General features: G+C 50.0%; 1 long non-coding RNA gene across 3 annotated transcripts in view; it reads left to right on the forward strand.

The window, feature by feature from the left end:
• Positions 1-16,922: 16,922 nt before the first annotated feature.
• The window catches only part of LOC125114213 (uncharacterized), a 203,519-nt gene continuing 196,514 nt past the window's right edge, over positions 16,923-23,927 (forward strand). For all 3 annotated transcript variants that reach the window (XR_007131738.1, XR_007131736.1, XR_007131737.1), the window contains exon 1: positions 16,923-17,485. This is a non-coding gene — a long non-coding RNA (uncharacterized LOC125114213). The remainder of the gene's footprint in view (positions 17,486-23,927) is intronic.

Raw genomic sequence — 23,927 nt, forward strand, 5'->3', positions numbered from 1 at the left:
GTCTATTAAGTTCGCTCCTTTTCCTGCCTGGGAACCCGGGTAATGAGTAACCATAGCGTGCTACAGGCAGCTGTCTGGGACAAACCCAGAGACTCCGTGGGAGCTGCATAAGGGCGCGTTTGTTCTGTCCCTGCTCAATAGTTCCTTGTGCAGGAGACAGGGATGGGAGGGACGGAGGGAGGGAGCACGAGGGAGGAAAAAAGGGACAGACACTCAATCACTGCACTTTTGACAATTCTTCTCTTCTCACCTCCCCATCTCCCCCCTCCCGCAACCTCCACCCAGCATCATGGACTTAAGACTTTAAGACTCTTCCCTGACTCTGTGAACCTGGGGACAGGCCCCATCCAAACCTTTTTGGCAAGTTGTAGATGATATGGAGCCTGAGGGCCGATTTTTCCCAAGGGGCGGTTCAGATGCCCTGGGTCGCCCTTACTCAATTCGCACAATACCTGTTGTCCTCTACTTCATGTAATGATCCAATAAATCTCGCAATATCAGCTCCCAACCTTGTGTGCCTGGATATGCTGTAAGTCTGCTTGGAAAGTGCTTTCATAAAGCAGTCGGCGTATATCATGGAGTTAGTCCTATGCCGGGCCATCCACATGAGGCTTACTTGGGCTGGGCTTGATTTGTATTCTTATGCAGACAAGAGAGACCAAGAACTAAATGGCACATTCGGCCTTTGGAAAATCTCCCACGTGATGGTGACATCCATTCATTCAGCACACAGGTCCTAAACACCTACAACAAAGCCAGCCGCCTGGCTCGTTACCAGGGGCAACTAGAGGCATGGAGAGGGCATGATCTTTTGCCCCGGGTTTACAGTGTGGTAAGGAAAATAGGAAAGAACCCATGTCCCTGGATTAGGGTTACCTAAGATAGAGTGGGCTAGATGCCCCAGGAGGGGTACAAGCCAGATATCTAGGGAGCGAGGAGGAGGGAAAGATCAAAATCTTTGGGGAGCATAAAGGAAGGCCAGGCTCCAGGAAGTGAAGGGGAAGGGGGGGCCCTCCTCCAGGCAAAGGAAATCAAGGCAGGCAACACGGACATATCTGGGGAACAAGGAGGGGCAGGGTTAAGTTACGTTGTGTGTAGATGAATCAAGATCCGTGGTATGTTTTCAATGAATTGAGCTATGGTGTGTAAGATGCATTTAAAGGGGAAGATGCTAATGATGTGGAAGCCAGTTAGAAGAAGATGCCAGCAGTCCAGAGAGAAGCAAATGAGAAAAGCCAGGATGGGAGAAATGGTGAAACACAGGATGATAGAGGGCTTAGCAGCTGATAGAGAGAGCAGAGGGCAAGTAGCCCTGCGGCGTTAAGCCTCCGTGACCAGCAAGCAGAACTAGGGAGATGGAACAGATCAGGAGGACCAGGGAAGCACCAGAACTGAGAAGCAAGATGAGCAGTATGGTTGGGATGTGCTGAGTTTGAGAGGCCCGTGGGCCACCCAGCGGCAGAGGTCTCATAGCCAGCTGGAAACAGAGATCTAGAGCTGGGGTGGGAAGTCAGGGCCACAGCTTCTCCCTGGCTCTCCACTCTGATGCTCCAATAAGGGTGGTGCATCTCTTCCCATCCCACCTGCTATGCCCTGCTCCGGGCTCCAAGAGCTGCCCTATCAGCATCGCATTGGCAGGCTCTCAGCTTCTGAATCCCAGCAGGGTCTAGCCAGGGAGCAACGGGCACGAGACTAGAGGGTGAGAAGCAAGTGGCCACAGTCCCTGGCAGGCAGTTCTCCCTCTTTAGATCCTGGAAACGGTGGCTGCTCTTACCTCTTCTGACCTCGTGGGGGTCAAGCCTCACCACTTCAGCTGGCCCTCTCCCTTGCAGGGTGCCCGAAATCTTCCTGTCTTATGCAGTCCCTGTCTTAAACTCTCTTAAATCCCCCCATATGGATGGGCCATTTAGATCCTATCGCGACCCTGAATAATAAAAAAATGAGAGTCAAAGGACACGCAAGGTGTAGCCTCTGTCTCTTTGTCACAAATGATCCTCCTGGTCAGCCGAGACCTGCTGGGTGATGGACACATAGTCATCACAACTGAGAAAAGCTTTTCAAGCTGAGATGACTCAAACATTTTCTAGGTTTCTCCCGTCATTCTGAATGTCAGTGTACTTGCTTCTTCATCTCTTGCCTTTTAACACTTCTAGATGCTTCTCTGTCTTATTGGGTCGCCTGCCAACCTACCCAGGTGACTTCAGACCTTCCTCTTCACACTAAGGTGGGCTGCTGTTCCAAGTGGAAGGCATGCCTTTGGATCAGCTTCTCCTTTCTTCCCATGATGCTGATGGAGAGGTGCTCGTTGCAGTGATGGGTCTCCAGTAGTGGACCCATCATTACCTAAGCATTACCTAAGCAGAAGGGAATTCTGAGCAACAATTTTGTGCAAGTTTATTGAGACTTCTTCCAAAATGTAGGGGATTTTTTAGCTGGAGGATAGCCTACAAATATCAGTCTATTTTTATTTTTTATTGTTTTATTTTTATCTTTTAACAATTTATTTTATTCAAGTATAGTCAGTTTATACTGGTGTGCTAATTTCTGCTGTACAGCAAAGTTATTCATGGATATGTATGTACGTATCTCTCTATTCTTTTTCATATTCTTTTCCATTATGGTTTATCACAGGGTATTGACTATAGCTCCCTGTTCAATACAGTAGCACCTTGTCATTTATCCATCCAATATATAATAGTTAATATCTGCCAATCCCAAACTCCCAATCCATCCTTCCCCTACCCCCTCTCCCCATTGGCAACCACAGGTCTGTTCTCTATCTCCGTGAGTCTGTTTCCTAGGTAAGTTCACTTGTGTCACATTTTAGATTCCATATATGAGTGGTGTCATATGATATTTGTCTTTCACTTTCTGATGTACATCACTTAATATGGTAATCTCTAGTTGCATCCATGTTGCTGCAAAGGCATTATTTCTTTTTTATGGCTGAGTAGTATTCCATTGTATATGTACACCACATCTTCTTTATCTATTCATCTATCAATAGACATTTAGGTTGTTTCCATGTCTTGGCTATTGTGAATAATGCTGCTGTGAACATAAGGGTGCATGTATCTTTTTGAATTATAGTCTTGTGGGGTTGCTGGATCATATGGCAACTCTATTTTTGATTTTTTGGGGGGAACCTCCATTCAGGCTATTTTAATGCATGCATGCACACCACGCTGTGATGGCTTTCCCATCTTAATAGGCCCTGTGGCTGTCTTTATCACGACCTCTTAGCACGTGGTTGGGAAGCTGAACTTCAGTTACTTGTGGTGGACACCCAAATGGAACTAGCATGGACCCAAAGAGGTATTTATTGGAAGGATTTACAGGCACAAAAAGAAACCCAAGTGGAAGAATGAACTGTCAAGGGCAGGCTGGAGTGAGTACAGTCTGTCTTCAGAATGCACGTGGGACTGGTCTTCTCGGCACAGTAGCCCTGTCTCTTGTTTCAGGTCTGCCCTCTTCCCATGGTGGGAAGCTGCTTTCAAAGGAAGGAAAGACTAAGAGTCAAATGAATGCTCTTCACAGGCATTGTTAAACAGCAGTGAGTCTCAGAAACAAATTAATGAGCATTTAAGAGACTTTCCTAGGCTCAGCAAGTGCCATTTGACATTCATGATTTAACAGAAGCGATCGGTTAAGCAAATAAATAAATGGGGTAATTGCATTGCCAGTGTAGGAATACCTCATTATCTCTGACTGCAGATGAATGCAGCTTGAGTATTTGATGGGGTGATGACTGATGCAGTGTAATCATGGACCGTCAATGAGATGGCAGGCGTGTAAGCCCCAGCTTCTCTGACCTTGGGCAAGTCACTCCTTGTTTCCTTATCTCCCAGCAAGGGAATCATGGTACTTGGTATTTGACATGGAGTTTGAATGATATGATGTTTGTAAAGGGATGTTGCAAAGCCTCTTTGAGGTTAAGATGCAAGAGGTGAGAGACTAATGCAGAAATCGCAGCACTGCCTCAGGTTTCTAGAGGTCCTTTACACCTAACTGGTTTTCAGGGTCATCTTCCAAAGTAAGGATGGATAGGGAAAATTCTCCCCATGTCCGAGATGGTGTAAACAGGTCCAGAAAGGTTGAATGACTTCTCCAAGATCACACGCACAGAGTCAGTACCGGAGTGGGCTAGGTGTTCAGACTTCAGCCTGGTGCATTCAACATGACTGGTTAGTCAAGGATGCCTTCTAAGCAAGTGACATAAACCACAACATAACTGGGTTTAAATGGTGAGGGCATGTACTTCCTCATGTAGAAGGAGTCTAGTGGTTGGATGGGTTCCAGGGCCAGCTGATTCAATGGATGTATGATGTCACTGGGGACCCCAGTTCTTTCATTTCATCTCACCCCGCCCAAGTTGCCTTTATCCTAAGTCTAGTCCCTGGCATGGGTGCAGACTGTCAATTAAGGGCACATGTTCCTTGTTCACAAAGGAAGAAAGGAAAAACTTACCCAAGTCTGGAATATGTTTATACATACTCCAAGTCCAGCAGTTATCCTCTGCTGTTTAAAAACGGCCCCCAAAACCTAATGGCTCAAAACCACGAACATTGATTGTAATATATCTCACAGATTTGTGAGTCAGAATTTGAGCAAAGTTTAGCTAGGTACTTCTTCGGTCTCATGCGGTTTCAGTGGTTTTTTGGCTGGTGGATGGTTAGTCTCAGAGATCTAAGGTCGCTTTCGACACCTCTGACATCTTGCTGGAGATGGCTCAACTGGAGTGGTTGACCAGAGCACCTACAAATAATCTCTTCAAAATGGTACTCTCCGAGGACTCAGAACCTTCCATGGTGGCTTAAGGGTGTCAGAGGGTGTGTTCCAAGATGCTAAATGGCTTCTTACAGTTTAACTTCGGGAATCTGGGAATGCTGCTATGAATATTTGTGTACAGGTTTTTGTGTGGACTTACATTTTCAGTTCTCTCAGGTATATACCTAGGAGTGGAATTGCCGCATCATAATGTAACACCGTCTTTCATCATTTGAGGATTTCCAGGTTGTTTTCCAAAATGATTGCTGCCTTTTACATTCCCACCAGCAGTCTATGAGGGGCCCGATTTCTCCATCTCTTCACCAATCCTTGTTATTAGCATGTCATCTTTAAAGAGAAATAGTTTTACTACCTCCTTTTAAATCTAGATACCCTTATTTAATTTTCTTGCCTCATTGCTGTGTCTAGAACCTCCAGTACAGTATTGAATAGTAGTGGTGAGAGTGGACATTCTTGTCTTGTTCCTGACCAGAAAACATTCAGCCTTTCGCCAGTAAGTATGATGCTTGCTGTGGGATTTTCATAGATGGCCTTAATGAGGTTGAGGAAGCCCCCTTTAACTCCTAGTTTGTTGAGTGGATTTTTTTTTTTTTTTTTGGGGGGGGACCGGGAGGCACGTGGAGTTCCCGGGCCAGGGATTAGACTCAAACTACAGTTGTGATCTAAGCTGTAGCTGTGGCAAGTTGAGTGTTTCTATTATGAGATGGTTTTAGATTTTGTCAGATGCTTTTTCTGTGTCAATTGAGATGATTATATAGTTTTTTCTCTTTTTTTTTCAATTAATGTAGTGTACTATACTGATTGATTTTCTTATATTAAATCAGCTTTGCATTCCTGGAATAAATCCCACTTGTTCATGATGTATGATCTTTGTCTATGTTGCTGGATTTGGTTTGCTACCATTTTGTTGAGGATTTTTGCACTGATGTTGATAAAGGGGTATTAGTGTGTAATTTTATTATCTTATGATGTGTTTGTCTTGTTTTGGTAGCAAGGTAACACTGGGTATTTACTGGGTATCCAGGTAATATTGGCCTCCTGGAATGATCTCTTCTCTTCTATTTCTTAGAAGAATTTGTGAAGGATTCGTGTTAATTTAAATGTTTGGCAGCATTCATCTGTGGGGCCATCTGGTCCTAAGCTTTTCTTTGTGTGAAGGTTATTATTATTATTGTTATTACAAGTTCAGTCTCTTTACTTGTTATGGGTGTGTATTTAGATGTTCTGTTGATTATTTATTTATTTATTTATTTAAATTTTTTTTTTTTTACCATTCTCATGGCATGTGGAAGTTCCTGGGCCAGGGGTTGATTCCAAGCCACAGCTGCAACCCAGTGCCAGATCCTTTAACCTGTTGCACTACAGCGGGTACTCCTGGATCCTCTTTTTCTTCTGGACTCGGATCTAACTTTTGAAAACAGATAGGTTGAAGGTGAGTGTGTCAAATAAAATAAAGAGTTGCTCTTTCCAGTTAAAATGACTGCTGCTTGGAAACGAACCCGACTAGGAACCATGAGGTTGTGGGTTCGATCCCTGGCCTCACTCCGTAGGTTAAGTATCTGGCCTTGCCATGAACTGTGGTGAAGGTCACAGATGCGGCTCGGATCTGATGTTGCTGTGGCTGTGGTGTAGATTGGCAGCTGTAGCTCCGATTAGACCCCTAGCCTGGGAACTTCCATATGCTGCAGGTGTGGCCCTAACAAGCAAAAAACAAACAAACAAACAAACAAACTGACTGCTGCTGACAGTGTCAAACTTCCGGTGTGGTTTGAAGTGGTAAAACCGTGGAATTCAACCCCTCCCTGCTCTTCAGGGGCTGGCTCTGCTGCCCATTATCCGTGTGACTGTGGGAGGGTCACCGGGTCTCTGAATGCCAGTTTCCTCATCTGCAAAATGGGTTAAGTCACATCATCCTCAGAAGGTATGGAGAAGATCAGGTGGCACACTCATCACATGCCGAGCACGAAACAGAGCCTCACAATGATTATCAGTCTGCTCCATCAATACTTACGACGTGCTGGGTACCCTTCCAGGGGATGGAGATACAGAGGTGAGCAAAGCCAAGGAGTCTAGTGGTTACATCCTACCGGGAAAGCCAGCAAAATAAAGAAACATACGGACCAGAGGTCCCTGATTTTAAAGCGAGATAGGAATCAGAGAGACAGCGTGCCCATGTTAGATGTATAATGAGCAGAGCTGAGGTGGAGGACCTGTCTGGCCTGGGACCAGGTGGGCTCGCATGAGGACTCTGTTCCCTTCGAGTCTAATCCTTGGGACAGTCTTCTGGGGGGACGTTGAGAGCTTCTGAGCAGGAGCACTTCTGAGACTCAAGCTCTGATTCTCAGCACCTTGCAGTGAATGAGCCGCTCCCAGCCGAGGACCCCATGGCTTTCACCCTGCAGTCAGTTGCTTTCCCTGAGGACAACGTGGAGAAAGAGGTCAGCAGTGTTACTGCGTGGAGGTCCCCTCTCATCGACACATGGGATCCCCTCCACCCCAGCCCAGGGCTACAGTGTCAGAAATTAATGGGAAAGCAGGAGATACCTTAATAGGGTGGCCAGAGCAGGCTTTTCTAAGGAGGTGACACGTGGGCAGACATGCAGAGACCTGAGGCAAGAGGGTGTCTTAGGCAGAAACCCCATTGGTGTGTCATCTTTCCTTGTGCCTCCCGCCCAGTCTTCTAACGCAGACTCCGCCTTCCCCAGTGTCCCTCAGGGCTGGGGGCACAGAACAGGCTGCATTTTCCAGCCTGTAGCTTCTTCTAGACACTGCCTTTTAGACAAGAGGCGAGTCTCAAGTCTCCCAGTGACAGTCCTTGGGTACAGATGGCTTTCGACCCATTGACGATCACTCCCTGTGAAGACGGATCAGGATCACCCTGAAAAATGACCTGCTGTCTAGTGTTCTTCGCACCTTATCGAGTGGCTGGAATCTGTCTCCCCACGGGGAATCACTGGGTTAATTAATGAGAAAACCAAGACTCGGAGTTCCTGTGGCTCAGCGGTTAAGGGACCTGACATTGTCTCTGAGGATGCAGGTTTGATCCCTGGCCCCGCTCAGTGGGTTAAGGATCCTACATTGCCGCAAGTTGCCATGTAGGTTGCAAGTGCGGCTTGGATCCACAGTTGCCAATGGCTGTGTATAGGCCAGCAGCTGCAGCTCTGATTTAACCCCTAGCAGGGGAACTTCCATATGCAGCATGTAAGGCCATAAAAAGAAAAAAGGGAGGGAGGGAGGGAAAAAACCAAGGCTCATTTAAACGTTGTCCCTGGGGAGTTCTGTGCTTCTGCAGGTGAGATGTTTGTGGTTTCTTGAGATGCAGATCACTCCGTGCTGCTCCCTCCTGCCCCGGGGTTCTGTCATGCTGTGGTCTTGTGCCACCTTGGGTGTCCTCTAGGATCCTCGGATGTGGCTCAACCCCACTTCGAGAGGGAGAAGGCAGTTCTTCCGGCACTTGCCATGGCGCTGACATTGCTTGCTTCTCTTAATTTTGGGGGCTCCTTGACGGAGCAGCTCCCTACCCAGGGGCTGTCTGGTGGGTATCTGCAGAGTGAGAGGGATGGTCTCTCAGCCACCTGCCAGGTCTGGTTCCTGGGCAGTCCGACTAAAGTCATTTTCTTTAGGACGTCTTACTTGTGATACGATAGATGCGCTTGACAATTGCTCAAGGAGTGGCTTCCTGCCAAATGAATATTGATGGAGAATTTGTCAGGTTGGGGTGGGGGTGGAGCTTAAAACCCAGCCTCACTGAAGTGCATCAGCAAATTGGGGCTTTTCTTTATGGAGGCATCGCCTGCAAGGAGGCTGGCTTCTGCCGAAAGATCAGTGGCTGGTTCCTCTCCCCAAGGAGGTCCGGGGGTTTTGGTTTCCTGGCTCAGTTGATTTAGAACAGAACTATGAGGTGGAACCAAATGACATGTCCCACCTTCTCCTGACGGCCAGGGCTACTAAAAGGCCCCACTGTTAGGTCACCTCCCTCCCGTAGGCCTTGGTGGTTACAGCTGTTCTGCTGTGTGACCTTGGGTGAGACACCTGCCCTCTCTGGGCCTCATTTTCCATATATGTAAAATGAGGCATTGAACAAATTCCTCAGGAAGGGGCCTTCTGCTTCCAGGTTGAAGAGTTATATTCTTATTGCTTTTCCCTGCCCTGGACTTGGCACCCAGAAGCCTCTCAATACATATTTCATTGGATGAATGAATTATAGTGCGATGTTTGTTATTCTGTCTCATTACCTGAGCCTTTTCTGTAGAGCCCATGGAAAAGCCTGATGGCGTCTTACCTCATCATGGACTTGGACACGAGCCTCTCATTTTCCTGCAAGAAACCCAGACTCTGTTAATGAAGGGCTGACCCAGAACTTGAACTGGGGCCTCCTCCTTCGCTCCATCTGGGATGTTTTCGATAGAACAAGGAAGAGCCACCCCTTCAGTTGGTCCGACGTCTGGCTGGTGGAGAAGCAGGGCATGTGGAAGGAAAATCTACAGGTCGTGTGGTCAGAATAGCCGGAGTTCAAAGCCAGTTCAAAGCCCACCATGAGATCTTGGCCTCTTAGCTGATTTTCTCGTCTGTAAGGGAGGTAGAGTGATAATGGACCCCTCATACTAGGGTTGGGGGGACAGGCTTGGACACGCTGGTTGGCCGTCATTAGCTACCCCTCCTTTCTGCCGCTCTCCCCCTCCATCCACCCAGCCCCCCAGACTCCTCAGTGGAGGAGAGGAAGAGATGGAACTTCCAGGGTTGGATGAGGTAAGCCAGGAGGTGGTTTCAGAACCTCCGGCAGACAAAGCCTCAGTGTTCCCAGGGGAGCAGTGGTGTGTGCCTCCTCCTTCCGGGGTGGGGGGAGGGGCAGGGTGGGGCCAGTCATTGTCCCACGCATCTGACCCGCTCCCTGGCATGGAAGCAGTGACCGAAGGGAGGAGGGAGGCTGGAGGGCATCTCGGGTGAACGCTTGGCCTGGTGCTTTGAGATGACGTGCATGACAGCTTCTTGCAAAATCAGGGTAGGGCTCCCTGCTCACTCTAGGAAGAGCCCAGGGCCGGTTCTGAGCTCTGATTCCTCATCGAGCACACCCTGGGGCCCCTTTCCAGGATGCCGTATTTGATTTGGTTTGCCCTGTGAAAGGCAGAGGGTGTATTCTCAGATGGGTCCCCTGCCTTTGCTCACTGTGGGTGGGCAGGCCTGGGTGTCCGGGGCTTTCTGAAGCTACTTCATTCCCTGGGGAAAATGTGAGTTCTTGGTTGAACGGGTGCCTGCCATCCTGGGAGACCTGGAGAAGAGCTGGCCGCGCCACTGCACTTCACCTGCGTGTGAGACCGTGTCACATCTGTTCGGATAATGTCCTGTAGCAGGAGAGCACGGCTGTGCTTTCTCTCCTTCCTGATCGTCTCCCTTGCACGCACCTTCCCCCCATTTCTTAGCCTTTGCTCAGCCACCCCTGCGGCAGCAATTTAACCAAACATCTCTGTCTGCTTTTAAAGCCAAAGTAGAGTCCACCTCCTCCAGGAAGACCTCAGGGGCAGGGGAGTGTTCGCTCCAGCGATGATCTAGTTTTCAGCAGCTTCATAGCTTGTTCTTCCCTTGGAGAAGCCTTTCCAAGTCAGACTCCCTTTGTCTCTATGACAGCCTCGTCTTTCTATCCTTCTTGGTTTCCTTATTTCTTATCACCATCTGCAGTTATTTCATCTGGTTGTCTGCTTATTTTTTTGTTTGTCTCCCTGACAAGGACAAGGACCTTGACTGTCAACCTGGTAATCATACCGCCCCTGCCTCGCATCATACTTGCTGCTTACTGGATGCCAAACAGATGTTTGTTGAATGACTGAATGAATGAATACATGAATGAGTGGTCACTGTTGTTCAGTCCAGAGGCAGAAAGCTATCAACTCCCTGTCTTCATAGCACTTTTCAGGCGGACACTATCCCTTCTACAGGTGGTAACACCACCGACTTTAAAGCCTGTCCCCCTCCCTTCCCACCCCGTGATGCCATGAGCCATCAAAAATATTGACTGGTAGGATGCTGTGCAAGCCAATTCATTCTACCAGCTTGGGCAGCTTGCTGTGGTATCAGGCTTAGGGTGGAGCTTTGTGGATGAAATTCTGGGGGTTGATTCAGTCCAGTGTGGGGAATGAGTAAGTCTGTCCACTTGCCAGAACACCACTTACCTGCCTTTGCCTTCTTACCAATGCAAGCGTGTCAGTCAAATGGAACCAACCAATGTAAGCGTGTCCATCACGTGGAACCAGCCAGCGTTGACTGAGCTTCTCTTGAGGGGATTAAAAAAATATGCTGTAATCTTGGCTCTAAGACCCTAACATTTATGGGAGGAGCCAGAAATAGGCAAGTGTAAATAACCGGTGATGAAAAAGAGCAATGGCAATGTCAGTGTCGATGGTAAATGAGTGGAGCAGGTAACAGTGTGGATAACAGGAGGTTCTGGGGAGAGGGCCATCGCTGGGATGGGGCAGGAGGGGAGGTGATCCCGGAGGAGCCTTGAAGGACACACCTGGCACGGGACCTGGTGTAGAGGAGCCACTCAGGGCAAGCCCGGAAAACATTCCAGGCAGGCAGATGGTGTGAGTAATGGTGGGAAGTTATGAGGACCCCAGCTAGGGTAGGGATAATGGAATAATGGAAATAAGCCCCTTCAAAGCATGCATCAGAAGGGCTTGGAGGAGTTCCCTTTGTGGCTCAGTGGAAATGAATCCGACTAGCATCCATGAGGATGCAGGTTCGATCCCTGGCCTCGCTCAGTGGGTTAAGGATCCGGTCTTCCCATGGGCTGCGGTGTAGGTTGCAGACACAGCTCGGATCCTGCGTTGCTGTGGCTGTGGTGTAGACCAGCAGCTACAGCTCCGATTGGACCCCTAGCCTGGGAACTTCCATATGCCGTGGGTGTGGCCCTAAAAAAAAGAAGGGCTTGGAGACATGGAAGGGATAGAGCAAAAGAATCAAAAACCATCCGAAGATTTCTATCCCGATTGAAACTTAGACAGTCATCGGCACAGATAGAAAATGTAGAAACGAAAACCGATTTTGGTGGGTGGTGTCTTTTCTTGGATTCTTCTTGAAACAGACATGTGTTTGGGTGTGAGTAATTGGTTTAGAAGTTCATCTGGAGAAGCCCATTGGAGGATGGCGGCAAGTGAACCAGGAGGGGCAAAGTCAGCTGTAAGTGTGGGTCCATGAGAGGTTATGCTGTGGACAATGGGGCTGTATCTCTCTGGGGACCCTCTGAGCAACTGGGTGGAAGGAAATTCAGCTGCCAAGAGGCAGGACGGAATGGCTGGGGTATTTATCCAGCTCCCTCTTCTCATTGCTCGAGGGTTGTCCTCGAAGGGCTTAAGCCCCTGGCACTTCTGAGATGTTCTTGTAGCGCTGAACCATCCCAGGAGCATGCCCAGGAGCGATATTTACTGAGTGCTTGCCCTGTGCCAGGGAATATCCCAGATGTATTCCAGGTATTGAATCACTTGTGCCTTGAAATAGCCCTGTGAATTATCCCCCTTCTGCAGATGGTGACACTGAGGCATATATCCTTTGTACCCTGCCCTTGTCACTCAGCTAGAAAGTGGTAGAGCTGGGCTTCGAGCCTAGGATCTAGTCTGGCTCCGGTCACCCATTAGTTTTGTTTTGTTTTGCTTTTTTAGGGCTGCACCCGCAGCATATGGAGGTCACCAGGCTAGGGGGCCAATCAGAGCTACAGCTGCCGGCCTACCCCAGAGCCACAGCAACCTGGGATCCGAGTCTCGTCTGCGACCTACACCACAGCTCATGGCAACACCAGATCCTTAACCTACTGCACGAGGCCAGGGATGGAACCTGCGACCTCATGGTTCCTCCGCTGAGGGTTCGTTTCCGCTGCCCCATGACGGTCACCCATTTAATCTGATATTTCCCGGCCTCAGAGTATGCCTGCTCTTAGATGGATTTTCCGTTATCAGTGAATGGAACGATAGAAGCTTAGGCTTTCCCAAAGCTCTGGCCCGCAGACCTGGGCCCTCGTATCATATGTTATGGATGTTGATTGATGGAGACTCGGTGTCTGGCTCTGAGCACTGTGTTCCAAGCCAGTGCCTCGACCCCTCTCTCCTGCACGCGGCTCCACTGCCATCCAGCACCTTGCTTGTCACCACAGCAGGGCCATAGGAAGCATCTCCTTTCGATAAAGGGGAGCGGAAGGGGTGACGGAAGAGCAGGAGTGGGGTAGGGAGGGGGGAGAAGGAGGGACTGGAGAGCAGGCGGACTCCCAGGACTGCCAGCATTTTCTGAGCACCTGTCAGTGGGAAGACGTGGTGCTGAGTGCTTTATGCCTGTTCAGCCACATTCTTAGCGCTCCTTGGGCAGGGCACCTTCTCTGCCTGGAACGGACTTCGGTGCAGCAGGTACAAGTGTAAAGAGATGCAGCCCTGGCCTCTGGGAAATTTACAGCCACACTCTTTTCAACCGTGGAGTAGGGTGGAGGTGTTTCTGAGAGAGGTCTCTGGGTTTGAGCCCTGGCGCAGGGCTTTCTTTGCCCTACAACATTCAGCAAGTTGCTTAACTGCTCCCGACTTTGATTTTCTCATCTAATATGAGATTAATAAGAGCGCCCACCATTGGCATATCAAGAGATTCTATGACACGATGCATCGTAAATGCTGAAGACAGTGTTTGGCACACCGCACACGCCCGGGAACAACAGAACATCAGCACCTTCGACATTGGTCTTGGTGCCACCTGTAAAAACAAGTGTCCATGGATGCCAAGAATCACCTTTAATTCCCAAATACCTAAGAAGGCTCTGCTCTGTGCAAACACTCTCAACGTTGCGGACAAGAGGACACGACCAAGAGGAGTAAATGCATGGACTCAAGAAACTTAGTCTAGAAAAGACTTAAAGTTCTTGGAAGTTGAATGGAGTACTCTCAGGTCCTGGGCATCTGGGAGGACTTCATGGAAGAGGTGGCATGTGAGCTGGGCTTGGAGGGTAAGTATGAGATGAGTACAAATCTCCTCGAGCAGAGGGAGAAGGGCATTCGGGGGAGAGGAGGCACTCGGAGCTACAGTGAGGACCAGAGACAACTGAGGTCAGCTTGCAAACAGCAGATATTCCAGCTGGCCCGGAGTCCAGGGGCCTTGGAAGAGTAGGGTAAGATCGGGCTTGATGCCAGAATGTCAAGTTGACGTGTAATTTTGTGGGCAGCAGGTAGTTTCTGGATGTATTCTTCCTTCACAGTTTTCATGTATACCTACTTGAAATTTAGCACTCTACTTCCAGTTTTAATAGGGAGATGCAGGTGTCCAAGAATACCAAGCAACTCCTAAAGGCAAGTGAGTGAATGTGCCACCAAATATTAAGATCTAAGCATTTTAGAAGAATTCAATCAGGGTGATGATGGCATAGAGCTAGAAAACATGACCAGTAACAGAGGAGAGAGCTACAAACCGGCCCCCAAAATGTGGAAACTCCATACAAGAGAGATTAGATGCTGTTTTTTTTTTTGTTTTTTTTTTTAACCACCTTCATGGAGGTGAAATATTTATAAGGATTATGTATATATAGTGTAACCTATTTTATTTATTTATTTTTTGATTTATTTATTTGTTTATTTTTTTGTCTTTTTGCCAATTCTTGGGCTGCTCCCGTGGCATATGGAGTTTCCCAGGCTAGGGGTCGAATCGGAGCTGTAGCTGCCAGCCTACACCAGAGCCACAGCAACGCTGGATCCGAGCCGCGTCTGTGACCTACACCACAGCTCACGGCAATGCCAGAACGTTAACCCACTGAGCAAGGCCAGGGATCGAACCAGCAACCTCACGGTTCCTAGTCGGATTCGTTATCCACTGCGCCACGACGGGAACTCCAGTAACCTATTTTAGAATAGATTTCAAGAACGGTTGCAAAGATCATACAGAACTCCCATATACCTCACACCTAGTTTCTCCTGTTATTGGCATCTTTTATTAGGTTGATACACTCGTAACAATTAATGAATCAATATTGATACATTATTGCTGATTAAACTCATGCTTTTTTCTGGGTTTTCTTAGTTTTGATCTAATGCTGTTTTTCTGGTTCAAGATCTCACATTATGTTTATTTATTTATTTTAATAATGATTTTTATTTTTTCCATTATAGCTGGTTTGCAGTGTTCTGTCAATTTTCTACTGTACAGCAAGGTGACCCAGTCTCACATTAGTTGCATGTTTCCTTAGGCTCCTTTGGGTGGTGATGTTTCTCACACTTTGCGTATTTGTGGTAACCTTTATAGCTTTGAGGGGTCCTGGTCAAGTATTTTGTAGAATATCTCTCCTCTGGAATTTTTCTCATGATTAGATAATGAGAGAGTCCTCTGTTCCCTATACCCACTGCTCTACTTTACTCTTGGAAGCAAGAGAGGAGCCCTCACTTAGGGAGCCAAACATCATGCTCTAGTTCCTTGAGGGCAGAATAGCTACATGAATTTTTATTTCTTTGTCCATGTATATTCATTTATTCAAATTATCTAATTATATACGCATGGACTTATGTATATTTATTTTAGAGTTGGGGTGGTAATCAGATACTACGGTATGCAGTTTGTTGCTCAAATCATTCCCCCACTCTGGCCACAAGGCACTCTTTGAGTTGGTTTCTGGATCCCTTTGATGTACCCCATCACTGTGTGGCTGGCGTGGGTGTGCTGCCTTCACATCACCTTATTTTCCGAGGCTATGAGATGCTCTGGGCTCATCTTGTATATTTCCTGCCCCAACCCTGGAATCCGCCATTTCTCCTGGGAGCCCTGGTTCATTTTATCAGACAAGAGTATTAGAAACCAGCCATAGATCTCAGTGCTTATTGCTACTGGAGTATCATTGCTTCTGGATCAGCAGAGAAAGCAGGGGATATATGTGTGCACACTGACCCATGTGTGTACATGCACATTAATATCCTCCAGGACCGAGACAATAAACCTCCGTAGTTCTAAGTGGAGCAGTTGTACAGCAGCCCCTGGAAATTAGCACAAGCCCCCTCCCCTCCTCCTCAGCCTGTTCCCCTTCCTTCTTTTATACCCTCAGTGTTGCCTGCACAGATGGCTCTTTTGCCCTCTTTGGTGGTGGTGGTTTTGTGTTTTGTCTTTTTTTTTATCTGGTTACTTCCTAATCATTTCTTCCAGAACCAGGTCAGACCCCAGTCCTCTGGACTTCTTGACTGTTTTTTGTTTGTTTTTCCTTTTTTAAAGTTTTATTGATGTAGGGTTGATTTAACAATGCAGGGATACTTTCTGCTGTACAACAGAGTGATTCAGTTATACACATACACACATTGGACACCCTGACTGTTCCCGGGGCGGGGTGGGGGAGTGGGCAGGGTTAGGTGCCCCCTGGTCCATACAGCCTTTCACATCCAGGCAGTCATTGCCATGCTGCTTCCTCCTCTGGCTTGACTCCTGCTTCACTGCATCCAGGGTATGCAGGTGCTGAATGTATGAGAAGTGGCTACAGAAATTAAAGCCTGAATCACCAGCAGTGGCAGCTCCAGAATTTTACTCTAGGAGGGTCTCAGGGTGGCAAGTGGTTGGCAGAAGTGGAGCCTAGAAACCAGGTTTGTTTAGCCCTTAACAAGTGTGTTGAGAGGGCCGCAGATTATGTTAGGGGTGGGGAGGTGGGGCCACCCCATATTATTCTCTCTTTACAATCCTGTGGAAGCGGATGCTAATATTCTCTCTCCATCTCAGATGACTGATCCGAGGCAGACAAGGTAACTCCTAAGCGAAGGCCACATAGCTAGTTGATGGCGGGGTTTGAGAGGGGCGAGTGCAGCTTAGCTGGGTTTGTCTGACCCCAAGGCTAACAAGGTTGGTTATCCTGGGCAGAATTTAGCTCGGTGTGACCCACTTCACGCACAAAGGCCAGCCTAGATCTAAGGGAGCCGATGATGAGGCTGGAGTCCCAGGCTTATCCCTGAAGGAAGGGCGCAGGGGAGGACAAGGGGAACCCAACAAGCTGCTCTGCACTTGTAATTGGAAGACAAAACTACACCTCCCAGGAAGCAGTTCGGCCCTTGCCCGCCCCCTCCCCGCGCTCCGCCTTCCCCGCCCCATCCCTTCCCGGCCTGGCGCGTATATAAGGGCCAAATGGTCCCGCCGAGAGCAGAGCGTGGAGGTGGCGCGGGCGCGGCGGTGGGCCTAGGGGTCGTCACTCCTGCAGCTGGCAGCCGCCGCTCGGCGCTTCCTGCCGCATCTCTCTTGCCCGGCGGGCGCCCATCCCGCCCCGCCCCGGCCCGTGGACCTGCAAACCGAGGCTCAGAGCGGATTTGCCCTAGGGGCTTTCACGAGCTTAGCAGAGGGGTTCCCGGCGGGGTTCCCTGGGGTCACGGGGCGCGATGAGCAGCGAAGAAAGGAGGCGAGGAGCTGCGTCCGGGCTGGGTGCTCTCTGAACGCGAGGAGGCGGGATGCGCTCGCCGGGGTCCATGATGTGCTCGGCGCCCGTCCCTGGGCCCGGGAATGCGGCCGCTGGGGAACCCGGGCCAGCGAATTCGCCCGCGATCTCCGCGGATCCCAGGACTGCCAGCGCTTTGGCCCTAGATGGACGGTGGGGAATGGGGTAGGGGGCTCCGGAACCCCTAACGTGGATTACTTGGTGCATATCGCCCGGGCATGGAAGACCCACCACCTCGTCTCCACCCGTGGATTGATGCCTTCTGCCGAACTGGTCGCTTACCTGGAGGTGAGTTTCCCCGCGATTCCGGGGAAAGGATCTGATTGGACTGCGTCGCTTTATCGAAGGTCTTAAGGTTCTAGGTTGAAATTTTTGTGCTTTTAATCGACATCTTCTCAGAGGCATTTTAGCCATCCTTCTGCCTCCAGGCGGAGCTGATTCGCCTGGGTTGGTAGTGGTCATCGCCCCATCCTAGGCATCCTGGGTCCTCGCCCTGCCCAACTCCACCTAGCCGCTGGCTGCCTCGGGGGCAGAGCCCCAGCTTGGGGAGAGGCCCGCGTCCTCCGTGCACCCGCCCGACCCGACCCCTTGCACTTATCTTCTCATCTCGTGGCGCTGGAAGGCCCGTTAACTTGAGAGCGGGGCCGCCTCGGTGAGCTCCGGGCGTCCGCCCACTGGCCACCCACAATGCGGCCGGGACGCAGAGCTTGGGGCAGGCGGCCAGACTGAGCCCCTCTCACCGGTAGGGGTGGATGCCGGTCCTTTGGTGAGCAGCTTTACTGCAAGGACTGGGCCATCCGTCAGACGGACGCCAGGACTGTGTGGAAAGGCTTTCGGAACGCGTGGGAGGTGGCAGGAATTCGGTCCAGTACTTCCACCCACCCCCCCACCCTGCCCCATCAGTGCAGCTTGTTAATGGAAGAGCTTTCCTGTCCAGCACAGGGAGGGGGCTTAGTCTTGAGTCCCGAACTGAAAGCAAACTGCTCCTGTATCCTTAGCGCCCACCTCTCCTTGTCCATTTGTCTGGGCGCTGTTTGGATCAGCAGGGTGCCTGTCACTGAGTAAGCGTACAGTCGATGTTTGTTGAATGAATGACTGAGCAAGAGTCCACCTCGATGCACAGATAAACCAGGGCCCTCCCTTTCCTTCTCTTTCTTTGTCCTCAACTCCCCGACTTTACCCCGGAAGATGGTTTCCTGGGGATGCTTTCCCAGATGTGAAACTTACTCTCCTACCTCCGGCCCTGCTGGCAGGGCCAATCCATTTCTCACCCAGAAGTCCGTCCTGCAAATAAGACTTCTGGAAGCTGTCACGGATCTCTCTTGGACGGTGTGCAGGGTGTCAGTGCCACGAGCACCTGCTTGGGAAGAGAGGCGAGCCAGACACCTGGGGAAGAAAAAAAGGTGCTGTGTGTTGGTACTGCCCCTCCCCCCAGGAGCCTGTGCTCTGGCCACACCCTGGTCCCCGGAACTGCCCACGGTGGTGCAGTAGGTTCTTTGTGGCTCTTCCCCACCCTCTCTGGGAGAAAAGCTGTTGAAATTGTCCCACTGATGGCCTGCAGCCCCACCTCTGCACCCCATCTGAGTTTAATAGTAATCGGTGCCCTTTCATTCTCTTTCATAGAAAACTACACAAAAGTGCGAAAAGCAGGAAAGAAAACACCCCATTCCCACAGCAATGCTGGCAATGTGACATATTTCCTCCACTGCCGAAATCTGGCAATAGATACAACTTTGTTTCCCGCTTTATCCCCCCCACTTTTTTTTTTCCGACCATCTCCCCACATAATGACTGTATTCTGCCGCAGGCGTTGAGTCATAGTTTGCTTGACAATTCCCCCATTGTTGGACCCCAAGGTATTTCCAAATTTTTACCCTTTGAAGTAATGCATTGGTGAGTGTCTTTTGTACATAAGGAGTTGTCCACATTTGGAATTATTTCCTTTGGAAAATTCCCAGGAGTCACTCTCTTTGCCCTAAGTCAGTCATGCCTGAAATCAGGGGCAGGCCCCTCTTGGTGGACATTTCAAGGTGGGCTTGGAGGAAGCTTGTGCCGCAGCCGGGGGCCAGAGGACAGTAGGAGCCGAGAAAATGCTTCCTGAGTGAATGCCGTGTTTTGTTTCAATTTGTTGTTCGCGAAGCAAAGAGCTGATCAGCAGTGGCAGGAGAGTAACTTAAAATTTGCCTTCAGGACTAGGATGCCAATTATTTTAGCAATGCCATAGATTCGGATTACTAGGAAGCCGGATTTAAGAGGCTGTCCCTTTAAAAATTACCATCAACTTTTGACTTGGATAGAAATCTAGGTAGACCGGAAAGGTGCAGAAATAGTACGAGTTCCCTTATATGCTTCACCCAGTTTCTCTGTGTGTTGATATCTCATATATCCACAGTGAGATGCTCAAAGTGGGGGCCAGAATTCAGTTCAGGATCCTGCGTAGCAGAAAGTACTGTCTTGTAAAAAAGCCTGAACGTGGAGAGGGATCCGGCAAACTGTCTTCTTTAAAAACCACTCCGTCGAGGCACGAGTGACATTCAAACAAATGACACATATTTAATGTATACAACTCACCGAGTTTGGTGAAGACTCGCTATCAAGAAACTGACCCCACAGTTTATGCCGTAAACATACCCGCCACCTCTAAACGTCTCTGCCCTCCCTCTTTATGATTTGATCATTTTTGGTGACAAGAACTCTTAACAGAAGGTCTACCCTCTAAGCAAATGTTTACGAATACAGTGTTGTTAATAATAAATATTTAACAATAGGGGATTGTTAAACTACAGGCGCCGTGCTGTACAGAGAGCTCCAAAGCTTATTCATTGGGGACCATCTTTATTCTGGGGAAGGTTAGCATAGAGAAGTCCATTCCATCTTCTTCCCCAGGTTTACTCACCCCTCCGCCCTATTTATGGCCAGCAGGGCAGATGAGATGTTCCAGGACACAGAGGGGAGAAGACCCTTGACCATGAACGGGAGACGCATCCTTGTGTACCCCCTCCATCCTTCCGTGTGCTTCCCCTGGGGGTGAGCCGTTGAGTAGACATTGGGTTAGAGCCTGATCTGTCCTGACATGCCTTCGGAGGGGTAGGTGGGGGATGACATCCGGGGTGCGTGACAGCCAAGCTCTGAACTGGAGTCCAGTGAGCAGTGTCTGTGCGGGTGACTCACGCTGCCTCAGCAGCAGGTGTGTCAGGTGCTCAGTGTGCAAACCCAGCAAAGGCAGCATTTCCCGGTGATCTGGGCAGATTTAAAGGAACATAGGTTCCAGCCCAGACCTCAGAAAGCAACCTTAGGCTGGGAGGTGATCCCCCCTCCTCTTCAGGGGTGAGGAGAGCCAGCCTGGAGGGGTTTGGGGAAGCAGGGGGTGGAGGCTGGGCCAGCATCTTTGCATAAGAGAGGGTTTGTGTGGAGTTGAGGAAGCCTATGAAAGAAGCCCTTCTCCTGCGCCTGCCCCGAGACCACAGCAGCCCAAACCTTCCACTAACAATACACACGCAAATTAGGGGTGTCCTCTCCAGCTGGGGGTGGTTGCCTGCAGAGAGTGTAGGTGATGTTTGTTTGGAAAAAGGAAGTTTTGAGGTTGCTTAAGTCTCAGCCAGCCAGCCTTCTGTTGTCCAGAGAGTTTCTCGGTTCCTCTGAGGGTATGGTCGCCTGGCCTTGATTTTTCTTACGCTCCCAACCTTTCCCCTTGCAGTTCGTAAACTGAAAGGCATTCATCTTCTCTCTCCCTCTGCCCCCTTCTCCCTCTGCTCCCTTCTCTCTCTCTCCCCCGCCCTTCGTGCGCTGGCACAGGCGCTTTCTATCACCAGCCAGCTCCAGGGAGGATCATAACAGGAAGTCTTGGTGGGAGCGGGGTTGGGGATGTTGTGACTAAACAGTTGGGGAACAGCCCTCTGTCTGTCTACACCTGCCTCGTCCCTCTCCTTGGGGACTCCTCGTGGGCCCTCCCTGCCCAGCTTTTCCCAGATCAGCCAGTGCACTTGAACCTGCTCCCCTAGCACCCCCCACCCCTACCGCCACTGCCTGCACGCTATGAATGAAATGCTTGGAGAACCTAATAAAAATGAGTATTCTTAGCAAACATCCCTCTTCCCCCACTTTTAGACATTTCTGTGTTGGTTTGTGAGTGCACGGGGCTGGCGGGGGCGGGCAGTGCTCAGAGTCTGCATTTTTAACAAGCTCCCCAGGCTTTTTCAGTATGAGTGGACACATTGGGAAACAGGGAGTCCACTGACGTCCTGGCCAGCTAAAGCCAGAATGGAGCCTTTTCCCGCTCAGTATAACCCAGCCGTAAAGCTTTTCTACTCCGCCTCCTCCGAGAAATCTTCCAGGCTTACCCCCCCCTGGTCCGGCCCCCACATATACTTATTTGGTTTGTTGGCACGGGCTTTGACATAGAAGTCTTGAAATCAGGTGCCCTTTGTACTTGGTGAGGACAGACGTGAACTGCATTTGGGTGAACCATAAAGCACTACAGTTCTGGTCTTCAGAACTGAGACCTGCCTCCTTCCCTGGGGGTTGCAAGTTCCCAGGAGCCTGGAAGAGGCCCTTTAAGAGACAGCGCCCTGGGACATTTGTTTGTGTGTCCAGACATACAGATCCTGCTACTTCTGTGTCTGGCCAGCATGGTCCTGGTCGATGTCCTCTTGTCACCATGCACCTGGTTGGGGTCCTCCGGCCCCTCCCTCCCAGGATGGATGCTCCCTGCTCACTTCCCAAGAGGGCTTATGGTCCTGAATGAAATTCCTCCCTTTGAACTCTGCCACTGGAGAAAGACGGTCTATCCAAAATCACCCGGGCTCCCTTGCTTCGCCCATGAGGTCTGGGCAGGGAGCAATAGCTGTGCAAAACCAATCTCGGTGGATCACGGGACATGGGAAAGGCCTGGAGGAAGTTTGTAAGCTAGAGGAATGCTGAAGTGGCAGGTTTCTGTCGAAGAATTCCTTTTGTCATGTGAGCCATCCCCTCCTCCCACGTTTGGCGTGTTGGTACAGGTTTTGACATAGATGGCCTGAAACCAGGGGTCTTCCGCACTTGCTGAGAACAGAAGTGGCCACGTTCGGGCAAATGACAGAGGGACTGGGTCTCCGGAAAGAAATCTGACCCGCAGTCCCTTCTCGGGTTCCTCAGGTCCCCAGGTATTTGGAAAAGGCCTGTGTTAGGGTCTGATTTTAATGGTTTTCAGACCCACCGCCTTCGCCTAAAAGGGGGGCCCTGACCTCGTGTCTCTTTAGTGACCTCCATCACTGGACCGAGAGCCCCAGCTGGACGGGACGGGGCAGGAGGACCACCCTGCCTGCCAGCGGTTCCGCCAGGGCACTCGGGATTTCAGCCAGGCCCTCTGCCATCAGTGGAGGGTTCCCGCTCCCTAATTAGAAACGCCTTTCCAATCACTTGCCTCAGACTTCCCTGCGTGTTCATTCTCCAAATATCGATGCCTGCTGGATGGTTCTTTAGACACTGGTGCAACTGTTTCGGGTCAGCACATGGTCGGTAGCGATATGGGGGCCAGTGTTGTGCTTTAAGCCTGGAAAAGGTGTCCAAGATCCTGGCCTATGGGGACCAGTTCTGCAGCGTGTGACCGAAGCCCCCAAGGGGACGGTTCTAAGTGAGCATTATCGTCTCTGCGCTTGTACCTTCTTCCCTTACATTTTTAAAAAAATCTAACCATTTGGAACGTTACAGTAAGACGTACATCACTTAGAATGCTGCCTGAACCATCCCTACGTGTGCAGTAAAGGCCATTCTGTTCCATCCGCACCGTCACGCAAGTGTCCCCGTCACCATCCCCAGAACTTCTCTGTCATCCCAAATGGAAACGTTGTGCCCACTAAATGCTGACTCCCCATTCCCCCCACCCCCAGCCCCTGGTAACCACCCTTCTGTTTTGGGTCTCTCTCCATTTGACAACTGTAGGTACCTCGTACAAGTAGAATTGTGCTTGTCTTTTCTTTCTGCATCTGCCGTCCTCAGGGCATCACTGAGCATAGGGCCCTCAGAGTTCATCCGTGCTGTAGCCTGCGTCAGAGGTTCCTTCCAACTTAAGGCTGAATAATTTTTCATTCTGTGTCCGTATCACATTTTGTTTATCCTCTATAGCCTGTCGACGGATGCTGGGCTTGTTTCCACTCCGTGGCTGTAAACGATGCTGTTGTGGTCGTGGGGGGGCAACTATCCACTGAGGTCCCTGCTTTCCTTTCTTTCGTGTATGAACCCAGAAGTGGAATTACTGGCTCATACAGTCATTCCACGTTTTTTGAGGCGCTGCCATACTGTTTGCCAGTGGCAGCTGAAGCATTTTACATTCCCACCGGCAAGGCACGGCGTTCCAATTTCTCCACATCCTCGCCAACCCTTTTTTTTTTTTTTTTTTTTTTAAGGGCCGCATGTGAAGGTCCCAGGCTAGGGGTGGAATCGGAGCTGCCGCCGCAGGCCACAGCCACAGCAACCCCAGATCTGAGCCTTGTCTGTGACCTACACCACAGCTTACGGCAACACCGTGATCCTTAACCCCCTGAGCAAGGCCAGAGATTGAATCCACGTCCTCATGGATACTAGTCTGGTTCATTTCTGCTGAGCCACAACAGGAGCTGCTTTTTTTTTTTCCCAGTGGGTGTGAAGTGGCCTGTAACTGGTTTTAAAGGCTGATTGACCAGGGCGGTTAGAATCCACCCCCCTACCCGCTGCAGTGAACACTCAGGGGAGCCTGTGGGCTTTCCTCTTCCCC

Source organism: Phacochoerus africanus, chromosome 14, assembly GCF_016906955.1.
Source record: "Phacochoerus africanus isolate WHEZ1 chromosome 14, ROS_Pafr_v1, whole genome shotgun sequence".
NCBI lineage: Eukaryota > Metazoa > Chordata > Mammalia > Artiodactyla > Suidae > Phacochoerus > Phacochoerus africanus.